At 39.8% G+C, this 12500-nt stretch overlaps 1 protein-coding gene across 5 annotated transcripts in view; it reads left to right on the top strand.

Moving 5' to 3' along the window:
- LOC143019980 (uncharacterized) overlaps positions 1–12500 on the top strand; it is a 171035-nt gene that overhangs the window by 78296 nt on the left and 80239 nt on the right. The window lies entirely within an intron of this gene.

Genomic DNA, 12500 nt, shown 5'->3' with positions numbered 1-12500 from the left:
TTGAACTCGCTCTCTTTTAGCCTTGGCCATTTTCCCTTTCTTGTTTGAATTATATTTCCTCTTTCTCTCTCTCTCTGAACTCGCTTTCTTTTAGCCTTGGCCATTTTACCTTTTTTGCTTGAATATATTTCCTCTCTCTCTCTCTCTCTCTCTGAATTCGCTCTCTTTTAGCCTTGGCAATTTTTTCTTTCTTGCTTGAATTATATTTCCTCTCTCTCTCTCTCTCTCTTTGAACTCGCTCTCTTTTAGCTTTGGCCATTTTCCTTTTCTTGCTTGAATTACATTTCCTCTCTCTCTCTCTCTCTCTGAACTCGCTCTCTTTTAGCTTTGGCCATTTTCCTTTTCTTGTTTGAATTATATTTCCTCTCTCTCTCTTTGAACTCGCTCTCTTTTAGCCTTGGCCATTTTCCCTTTCTTGTTTGAATTATATTTCCTCTCTCTCTCGCTCTCTCTCTCTCTCTCTCTCTCTCCATCTTTGCCCCTTTCTTGGTTGACCTATTTTTCCTCTTTCTTGTCCTTTATTACACTGTCTTTGGCGTCTTTCCATTTGAAATTATGCTAAAGTCTTCCTCCCACACTCTTCCTCGTTCTTCATCTTTTTGTTCTCTCCATCCTCCAACATATTTGCTTGACCTATTTTTTCTCTCAAACGAGTTCCATTTTTCTCTTTTTTTTATTATTGTTTCTCCTATTTCTCTTACTTGAGTTTCTCTTTTTCTCTCTATCTGATGTTCTCTTTCTAGTTTTATTTTTCTTCTTTGTTGCTTTATTTCCGTTTTCTTTCTACTTTTTTTCTTTATTAATATTTCTTTTTTTTTTCTATCTGATTTTCTCTTTCTAGCTTTATTCTTCTTCTTTGTTGCTTTATTTCCATTTTCTTTCAGTACTTTTTTTCTTTATTAATATTTTTATTTTTATTTTCTCTATCTGATTTTCTCTTTCTAGCTTTATTCTTCTTCTTTGTTGCTTTATTTCCATTTTCTTTCAGTACTTTTTTCTTTATTAATATTTTTCTTTTTCTTTTCTATGCATCACGTTTTCTTTTTCGTAATCTATTCGTGCCTCAATTTGGTTTTTCTTTCGGGTTACCATCCCATTTTCTTGTTAACTTTCTTTATTAATATTTCTTTTCTTTTTTTTTCTTTATCTGATTTTCTCATTCTAGCTTTATTTTTCTTCTTTGTTGATTTAGTTCCATTTTCTTTCAGTACTTTTTTCTTTATCAATATATATTTTTTTCTATGCATCCCGTTTTCTTTTTTTTTCATAATCTATTCGTGCCTCAATTTGGTATTTCTTTCGGGTCACCATCCCATTTTCTTGTTAACTTTTTTTTCAAATTATTTCATCTTCTATTATAAATTTCATTCTGGTGGTGGTCACATTTTCTTTTCGTTTTTTTTTTCTTGGATTTATTAATGTAGCCCATTCTTTCTCATTTTTTAAGAGAATCTAATTTTTCTTCTTCTTCTTCTCCTCCTCCTCCTCCTCCTCCTTCTTCTTCTTCTTCTCTCGTTTCAGAATTTAATTTTCTTGTTATTCTTTTCTCGTATATTTTTTCATCAAAGTTTCATTTTGTCGACATTTGTGTTTTCTACAGATATCTCGTTTTCTTTAATACGTGTTCCTTGTCGACATTTGGATTTCTTTTCGCATTTTCACTTACGTCCGTTTTCTGTCTTGAATTTTTTCCTTTTAGCAAATCATCTATCTTTATGTATTCCCCCTTCTGCACATCCCATTTTCTATCTTTGCTTTCACTCTTGTCAACTTGTTTGTCTTTCTTTGTAGTACCATTTTTTCCAACATTCCATTTTCTGTTCAAGCGTTATCACATTGAGCTATTTATCCTCCGACTGGGAGAAAATTTGCAGCCACAGCTTTCGGGATTTTTTTTTTTTTTTTTTTACTTTTTATTTATTATTATTATTATTATTATTATTATTATTATTATTATTATTATTATTATTATTATTATCATTATTTTTTTTTTTTTTTTTTTTTTTTTTAATCCAGCATATCAAATGACAATCTATGATACAGATGGGAGGATAAAATAGCTTACCATAGTAATTTTAAGGCGAAAAAAGTTCTAGAACTGGACGGTACCACCAATTAATTGGAGGAGAAATAGCCTAGTGTGATGAGGCATTTCTTCTTCCCGCACACTTCTCCTCCGTCGTCCCGTTTTCTTTCCCCTCGCCTCCAATTTCTGCCCCCGTTTCCCATTTTCTTGTCATCACTTCTTTCATCTTCAATTAATTTTCGTTTTCTTTCATATTTGTCTCGTCTTTCCATTCTTCCATCCAGTGTGTGCCTTCTGTCTTCAATCCTTCCCTTCCGTTCTTTGTATTTCTTTCTTCTCTTTGTTTCCTTTACACTTTTCTTCTTTCCCTTCTCTTTCTTCCCATTTTTCACAATTGTTATGATATCCTTATTACATTTTTGTTTCTTCGATCCTACTTTCCAGATCTTACTGTTGTACCGTGATCCCAGGGATAGTCCAATGCTGCAGAGGACCAACAAAAAAAAAAAAATTTTTTATGTTTTTCGGTTTCCCATTTTTTTTTATCTGTCTCGTTTCTCCTCTCCCTTTCTCCATCAATATATTTCTCTTCCTCATCATCAGAAAACGTAGAGTACCACGTCCCTCTCCAGGTGCCAATACACGGTGACATTCTAGCTACCTCCATCGAGAGTGCAGCCTTGTGGACTGGCACTCGGTCCCCGAATTCGGTCCTCGTCGAGACCTCGAGGGTGCAGATGAATAGAATAGTCTGACGGCAACCAGAGTAAAAGGGAAAGTGCCACGCGGCACGGAAGGAATTTAATATCTATTCTCTTTTGTTTCGCTCAGTCAACACACCTCTCTCTTCCTTTGTCTCTCTTCTTCCTCATATCTCTCTCTCTCTCTTCTTCCTCATCTCTCCAACACGTGCCTGTGTACGCCTTTGACCTCCGCCTCACACTCTATGCCCCTAGTTTCCTCTTCCTCCACCACCACCTCCTCCTCCTCCCCCACCACCCCACCCTCCTCCCCCACCACCCTTCCTCTACCTCCCTCTCTCCAACACAGCGCGTGTGAGTGTAATGTTACCTTTCACCCGCTTTTTGTCCACCACTATTACACAGACTTTCGACCTCTATACACACCCCTACCTCTCCCCCCCTTTCCCCTCCCTGTTCCCCCCCTCTCCCCTCTCTCCTCCCCCAATAACCCCCTCTTCCCCCATCCCCTCACCCAACGGCATCCACCGTCGCGGACTTTTGTCGCACAGCGTCAAACTAAAGTTCGTTTTTGCAATTTTGTTTTCGGCCTTCCTCCTTGGGGGTGCCTTCCTGGGCCTTCCTTGGACTTCCTTGTCGCTGCCGCCGCCCTTCCTTCCTTCCTTCTTTGTTGAGTTCTTAGACTTCTCTATCTTCTCCCTGACCTCTCCCTGCTCCATCTGAAATCGTATGCACACCCATAGCTTCCCATACACACACACGCGCGCGCGCACACACACACACACACACACACACACACACACACACACACACACACACACACACACACACACACACACTCGGTGGCGCGGTTGGTAGAGTCCCAGACTGTCAGTATGGCGGTACCGGCGGTACCGGCGGTACCTGGTTCGAATTCTGCCCAGGGCTGAAATTATTTCAGTATCGCTGCGCTTCGAGTCGTTACTCCAACTCTCGTGGGTGGGGAGTTGGGTGTGTGTGTGAGTGTAAGGGCAAAACATTACCCATAGATCGGTCATACGAGCTCTGAGCTCTTCCGGGAGGGAACTAGCTGTCGATCACGAATCCAAAACGTGATCCAAAGACCAAGGTGAATCACACACACACACAAAACACGGACCTCATTAGCGTGTCTCGTAAGACGGCGACTCAAGATCGTCTACAAGGATACAAGAGCTGGAAAGCCACAGTCCATACAAACTATGAGAATAGCTCCAACCCCGTATATCGTAATTAGATAAATACGCATTTACACGCATACCCATATGCACACGCATGCACGTACACATTCACTCACACACATAGACATACATATACTGTACACGCACCTATCATTCCTTCACATATTTCTGTAGAAAATAGGACTATCAAGCCAACAAAGGAAATATAAGATAACGCACAACATTGGCGCGACATTGTCCCCCAAAATAGAGGCGCTGGAAATATTGTCCACAACAACAACATACACACACGTAAGAGTGACGTCTCAGCGTTACGTGTGACGTCATTATTCTAACGTATCGTTAGCGTGACGTCAATATATGACGTCACACTACCTCTGACCTTCTTGTGTTCTTCCTTTATTTCATTATCTCCTCCATACCTCTCTTCTACCTCCCACGTACCTCTTCCTCGTTTCTTGTGCCTCTGCACCTTTTGTCTTTAACCATCTCGTACTCTTCTTTACCTCCTAATACATCTACCACTCTTTACTTGTTCTCTTTAAATCGTCTGTCCATCCAACGCATTCTGTCTCCTACCTCTCTTTCTCTCTTTAAATGGACTTCTCATATTCAACCTTCATACCACCGTCACCTCATTCCTCTCTACTGCTTCTTTCATGCCTCTTATTTCTTCTTGCTCCCTCCCCTTTCTCTCTCTTGTACTCCAATTTCTCTTTCTTTTTTTCTCTCATTTTTCCGTGTTTTGTTCCCCCCTTGCTTTCTATTATGCCTCTCTCCTTTCCCAAGGGTTCTTCTTTGCTTTCTTCTTTTCTCGCTTCTTTCCTTGCTTAATTTATCTATTTGTTTATTCTAATATAATGTACTTTCGTCGGCTTTTGTCCCTTTTCTTCTTCTTCTTCCTCTTCTTCTTCTTCTTTTCTTTCTTCTTTTCCTTCTCTTTGGTCTTATTTCTTCTTCACTCTTTTTTCTCTTTAATTATTTTCTTTCTTTTTTCCTTATTTGTTCTTCTTTCTCTTTACTATTCCTTTGTCCTGATTCCCTCTTTCAACGTTTCCTTTATCATTTCCGGGACAAGAGTTCTCTGGTGCTATATTGTCCAGGATACAGGCACTAGTTTTTATTTTTATTTTTTTTCTAATATTCCTCCTCTTCATCCTTTTCCTCTTATTTCTCTTCTTGTTCCTCTTCCTTATCCTCCTATTCCTCTTCCTCTCCCTCCTTATCCTCTTTTTTTTTTTCTTAGATATAAGATCTTTTATTCTGCGCCCCCGTCTTCTCTCATTCACTCTTTGGTTTCATTGTCTACTTTTTTCTTTCTCTATTTTTTTCTTTTCCTTTCTTTTCAAAAACGGCTTTCGCTTTCTTCGCCCATATTTTTTTGTGTTTTCCTACTTCTTTATTTATTTAATCCTGATTACTATATATCTTTTTTTTTTACAAATGTGATACCCCCCTCTCTCTCTCTCTCCCTCTCCTTTCTCTCTCTCATTCATTCATTATCGTTTTACTCTCATTCTCATTCTTATTCTCACTGTCACTCTCAGGCTCGTTCTCGCTATCACTATCACCCTCATACTTGCATATGACTTTCATGTCATCTCCTTGTCGAGACTCCGGGACGGTTAACGGTCGCTGGAGGCAGCGCGACTTTGAAATTCGCCGACGGTTTAACGGTCGTTGGAGGCAGAGTTTTTATCACGATTGTCATCCCGCCAAGACTGATAAGCAGTTATAGTGGCCCTGAATACTCTCCGAGTATCGGCGCGGTTATTATTAATATCGTTGTCTTGGCCGTCAAGCCGCCATTACTGTGGCCGCCATTTTGTTTATCGTTATCGTTATCAGGGCCGTTTTTTAACTTGGATAAACTCGTTAGTGTTTTTATCTTTATTTAATGTTCTTGCTGTTGCTGTTATTGTTGTTTTTATTTTGTTTTTGTTTTTTGTTATTATTACTATCATTATTATTATTATTATTATTAATAATAATAATATTATTATCATTACTATTATTACTATTATTAATACCATTATTATTATTATTACTTATTATTATTACCATTCTTATTATTATTACCATTATTATTATCATTATTACTTATATAACATATACATATATAAACATATATATATATACATTATATATATATACATATATATATATATATATATATATATATATATATATATATATATATATATATATAATATATACTTTGAGAATAAATGACAAATAAGTGTTTGGATGGAAGTAAAACGAAGATATTAGATATTTTCGGAATAGATTTTACTCTTACGTTACGACCAGCTTAGTCTTCCTCAGAGAGTTGTCTACAGAAGGTTTTGTCACATTTTATATCATTCCTGAAGGGCCTTTCGGTTAGGTCACAGCGCCCGAGCGGTGGGCAGTTGTCCGGTGTTCCAGTGAGTCTAGTATAGAGGACACTCGCCACCTTTCAATAAGCAGAGAGGGATTTGTCTCCTTATTAAAGGTAGCAAGTGTCCTTTTACTAGACTCGCTGAGACACCGTACAACTGCCCATATCCCGAGTGCTGTGACCTGACCGAAAGGAATGATATAAATTATGACATAAAACCTTCTGTAGACAATTCTGAAGAAGACCAAGTTGGTTGTAACGTATGAGTAAATTCTATCCCGAGAATGTCTTCGTTGTACTTCTACCACCCAAACTCTTATATATGTAATATATATATATATATATATATATATATATATATATATACATATACACGCACATATACATACATACATATATATATATATATACATATGAAATATACCTCCCCACGGAGGTATATATATACATGTATATGTATATATATATATATATATATATATATATATATATATATATATATTATATATATATATTATATATATATACTATATATATATATAATATATATATATATATATATATATATATATACATATATATATATACATACATACATACATGCATATGAAATATACCTCCCCACGGAGACCAGAAATGATTCCTTAATTATGAACCATTAATCTCTTCACTGCGCACTAACGCCCACCACCTCCAATACCAACTTCATCACCACCTCTACCACCGCTACAAATCTCATACCTCTCACCTCCTCTTACTCCATCTCCTCCTCCTCTTCACCACCTCCACCACCAATTCACCTCGCTCTTCCTCTATCTTCCTTCCTATACACACACACTCTGTAATCTTCCCCTTCCTCCTCTACTGTACCCGTTTCCTCCCCCCCCTCCTCCGCCTTCCCCTCCTCTTTGCCTGCTGGTCCTATTTTTTTTATAAACGCGTCTGTTTTTTTCTGTCGTTCACTTTCCAATTTCCGTGTATTTGTCCCTTTTTTTTATCCTCCCTTGGGATTCTTTATCAGCTTTATGTGCGCCATTTTTCCCCCCCGTTTTCTGAAACACAGACTACTATCCCAAAGAGAAAATTCACATTAACTCCTTGTACAGAGATCCAGCATTCTTCAGGTTCACACACACACACACACACACACACACACACACACACACACACACACACACACATACACACACGTAGCCATTACCTAAGGGAAATGTGCGGGCAAATACATTCTAAGAACTTTGAGAGTTTAAAACAAAATACGTTTGAAGTTTTAAAACAAAGGATGATTACGTAAAGGAAATAACATTTAACATTATAGCACAGGCCCTTACGTACTGGGTAGTACTTTAACACTTCTTCTGTGCCGTTAGGCTATTCTATTAATCCCAGTAACTAGAAGGGTATAGAGAAGCACTTGCACTAGTGCTAGAGCTATCACGCTAGCATATGTTCTCTCTCTTTTAACGCAGCTGTGCACAAAATAACCCTTTATAACCTGCACAGAGCCTACGCGTCCCGGTGTTTATTATTCCCGCAATTTTATTACAAACCTACTGTAGTCATGCTGGGCTCGGCCGTAGCTGCGGCAGACCCTAGGGCGTAGCTGCGGCAGACCCTAGGCCGTAGCTGCGGCAGACCCTAGGCCGTAGCTGCGGCAGACCCTAGCTCCGTCCAGAGTCTCTTCGCCCGCCTACCCCTAAAACACGTTGGTACAGTTTAGATATCTTGTTCAACTGAAGGACAAGATTGAAGGAAGTCTTCATTCATTTAGACGTTTCCGCTTTCCCTTTCATCTCTTCTCTTCCTCTCTCCTCCTTCCTCCTCCTCCTCCTCCCACCCTCTTCTCCCCTCCTCACCAATCTCCTCGTTTTTCTTCCTCTTTTGTTTCAAGTCACTCTTCCCTTTTAATGTGGAGGTCACCTTGTCCATCTGTCCCTGTCTCCTCCACCTCTTCCTCCTCCTCCACCTCTTCCTCCTCCTCCACCACCATCACCTCTTCCTCCTCCTCCACCACCTCTTCCTCCTCCTCCACCACCACCACCTCTTCCTCCTCCTCCACCACTACCTCTTCCTCCTCCTCCACCACCACCACCTCTTCCTCCTCCTCCACCACCACCACCTCTTCCTCCTCCTCCACCACCTCTTCCTCCTCCTCCACCACCACCACCTCTTCCTCCTCCTCCACCACCACCACCTCTTCCTCTTCCTCCACCACCACCACCACCTCTTCCTCCTCTTCCACCACCAACACCTCTTCTTCCTCCTCCACCACCTCTTCCTCCGCCTCTTTCTTCTCCACGCTCTCCATCTTTCCTACAGTTTGTTCCACTCAGTCCCTTCAGCCCTTATATCAGACATATTTCCTCAGTTATCTCCTCTGGCTCCCTCTCCTCCCTTTCCCTTCTCTCTATTTACTTCTCTCTTCCTTGCCTTTTCCTTCTGTTCTACTCTTTTCTCTCTTGTCCTCCTCTCCTCTCCTTTCCTCTCCTCTCCCCTACTCTCCACTGCTTCCCTATCCTTGCTTTCCCTCCTTCTCTCCTTTCCTCTCCTCTCCCCTACTCTCCACTGCTTCCCTATCCTTGCTTTCCCTCCTTCTCTCTTCTCTCTTCTCCTCTCCTTTCTTCCTCTCTGCTCAGTTTCCAGAGGCCTTCGTCTCTGCTTCGTCCAACTTTCTTTTCTTGTTCCTCTTCCCTTGACCCCTTTCTTCCTCTTGACCCTCATCCATCTCCCTCTTTACTCCTCGTTCCTGTCGGATCTGTCCTTCGTTCTTCTCGATCCCTCCCCTCTTTACTCGTCCCCTTCGTCTCCTCTTTATCTTCGTCTTTTTCCTTCTCTCTCCTTCCTTCCATCTGGACATCCTTTGCATTCCTCACCTACCTTTCTCCCACGATATTCTGTTCTCTTCCTTCTCTTTCGTTTATTTCTATTTCGTTTCCTCTCCTTCCGTTATCTCCACTCCCATTCCATCCTATCTCTTCCTTTATCTTCCTTTTCTTTCCCTTCATTTCTCTTCCCTTCTCTTTCTTATTCTTCATTTACCTTTTCCTCCATTCCCATTCCATCCTATCTCTTCCTTTATCTTCCTTTTCTTTCCCTTCATTTCTCTTCCCTTCCCTTCCCTTCTCTTCTCTTTCTTATTCTTCAATTCCCTTTTCTTCCATTCCCATTCCATCCTATCTCTTCCTATATCTTCCTTTTCTTTCCCTTCATTTCTCTTCCCTTCCCTTCTCGTTCTTATTATTCATTTACCTTTTCCTCCACTCCCATTCCATCCCATCTCTTCCTTTATCTTCCCCTTCATTTCTCTTCCCTTCCCTTCCCTTCTCTTTCTTATTCTTCATTTACCTTTTCCTCCACTCCCATTCCATCATATCACTTCTTTTACCTTCCTTTCTCTTCTCTTCCCTTCTCTTCCCTTCACTTCCCTTCTCTTTCTTACTCTTCATTTCCCTTTTCTTCCATTCCGTTTATCTTCCCTCTCCCCTCCCCTCTTCCGATTCTTCACTTCCCTTCTTTCCCTTCCCCTCCTCTCCTCTACCTTTCCCTTCCTTTCCATTTCATTCCTTTCCTCTCCTCTTCGTCTTTACCCTGTCAATTTTCTCTCCGCTTCATATCAACTCTCAATCTTCCTCAACCCTTCTCTCTACCAAGTCCACATTGCCCCCGAAGAATGGATCGACGATGACGTCACACTGACGCAATGGCCCGTGAATTAATGAGTCACTCAAATAGAGATATGACGTCATAGCGATCTGACGTCATTTCATCAATAAATAGGGAAGCAGGCAGGCAGGTATTCAATGGGACTGTGGGAGGGAAAGAGGAGTCACGTGATTTCTGTCGACAGATAATTTCTGTTATTATCATTGGCTATTAGTCGACAAAGGTTTCTTCCAAGTTATTTTCTTTTTTTTTAATCTATTTACCTATTTACTTTACTCCTTTTAAACCTCTCGGTAAGGCCTACAGCTAATCTCCATTAACCTTTTCCATATTGAATGGCACTTTTCCTCTTCTAGATGTTATTTTATTCATCTTCATGACAGGCCCTGGATAACGAAGACATCATAGCTAACTTGATTATCCCCTTTCGTTCCAGTTGCCATTTTTCCTATTATTTTCGTTTCCGTCAAAGCATTTCATTCTTCTTCTTAGTTTCATCTCAATAGCAAAGAGGGTTGTACCCTATCTTATTTTTAGGGGGGGAGGGAAGGAGGGGGAGAGGGCCTGAAGAGGGGAAGGGGAGAGGGGAAAGAGGAAGGAGAGAGGAGGTAGGAGGAGGAGGAAGAGGAGGAGGAGGCGCTGGCACCGCAGCCAAATGACTTTTATATTAGATAAAATCGAGATATCGCTTTCAGTAAACAGGATCTTGAACTTTTGATAACAGACCTATTTCGTTTGGCTTCTTTGGCAGCGGGATGTCGTAGGAGAACGCAACACACAAATTCTCAAGTGATATATATGTGTGTGTGTGTGTGTGTGTGTGTGTGTGTGTGTGTGTGTGTGTGTGTGTGTGTGTGTGTGTGTGTGTGTGTGTGTGTGTGCGTGTGTGTCATGCGTATGTGTGTGCGCGCGCACGTGTATGTTTGTGTGTAATATACATATATATATATATATATATATATATAATATATATATGCTAATAAAACACGGGTACGTGTGTTCATTTATGCAAAGTAGACCACTTTGCATATACACACACACACACACACACACACATATATATATATATATATATATATATATATATATATATATAATATATACATATATATATATATGCGTGTGTGTGTGTGTGTATGTATGCGTGTGTGTGTCTAATTCATACAGAGCACTGTGTATGCAAAATACTGCAAATATTCTTCATTCATGTTTGGAGGTGGATGCATCCCCATGTCTGTGTGCGTGAAGATACGCGTGTATACGTTTGTATTCTAAATATATCTATATGCATGTCTTCATGTTTATAGAAAACGAGCTCGAGTGCGCAATATTTGCATATCGTTGCCCGAATTGCGCGTTTTCCTTTGTCCATATCACCCGTGTCCTCGTCCGTATATCCGTCACTGTACGTCAAGCCCCCTTCCTAAAATATCTCAGAAGTGGAGCAGCATGAGGATCGGATATTTATTTTCTCTCTGCCTCGGCTTGAGAGATGTCGAGGGCGAGGGGGAAAGGAAGAAGCGAGAGGTGACCCTCGATCGCTGAGGGACTTGGAGGGGAGAGCGTTGCGGGAGACGCGATGGCAGGTCGATTCGGTGACATTGCGTCTGTTGCGCGGTCGTACCACCCATGTACCAGATATTTTTGAGGTCTCTAAACCAGACATTTTTTTTATTTTTCTTCTTATTTTTTATTCTTATTTTTCTTTTATATGTGTCTGTCTGATTTTCATTATTATTAATATGATATATGTATGTGTGTATGTGTGATTATGTATATAAGTATATATGTATGTGTATATGTGTATGTATATGTATGTATGTGTGTATGTGTATTTTTTTTTTTTTTTTTTTTTTTGCATCCGACCTAGATATGGATCAAAAGGTCTCCTGTCGGCATGCTCCGCCTTTGTAATCCTTTGTATGTGCGGATGTGTTTGTGGGTGTGTGGGTGTGTGGATGTGTTTTATTATTACTTTTATTTATCTTATTTCTTTTTGTTAATGTTTGCTTTGTCCTTATTATTCTTATTTCTTTTCCCTTGTGTAGCATTTTCGTCAACAGGCTTGCGTTTTCTTGTGCTTAGTCTCGGTTTTATTGGTATTCTTGTGCTTGCTCTTCTGTGCATTTTGCATATCTAATTCGTATAATTAATTTAAATTATTGTAATCATTCTTGTGCAGTACGCAATTTCTTTTTCTTTCTGATTATCATCCGCTTTTCATTTTCGTCTTTTATTCTAATCACAAGTGATTTTGTCCTTTGCATATCCTCAGCATACGTTCTTTATAAGGACTTTCTTCAAATATGTGTTCCTCATAAAATGTTTTAGTCGCATGATGTTTCACATGAAATTTCTTCAAATATATTTCACCACATGCTGTTTGTGCATATATTCGTCACAGAAAATCTCTAGATACGTGTGTTTTTTCAGAATATGTTCCTTTTGATATATGCCTCACATTTTTTTTTTTAATATGTTGTAATCCTCTTTGTATCTGGTTTAACCGAGCCAAAGGGTCACTCGTATAC

The sequence above is a fragment of the Oratosquilla oratoria genome, chromosome 38, assembly GCF_046742065.1.
Source record: "Oratosquilla oratoria isolate Oo_2021 chromosome 38, ASM4674206v1, whole genome shotgun sequence".
NCBI lineage: Eukaryota > Metazoa > Arthropoda > Malacostraca > Stomatopoda > Squillidae > Oratosquilla > Oratosquilla oratoria.
This window is presented reverse-complemented; position numbering and strand designations above follow the sequence as displayed.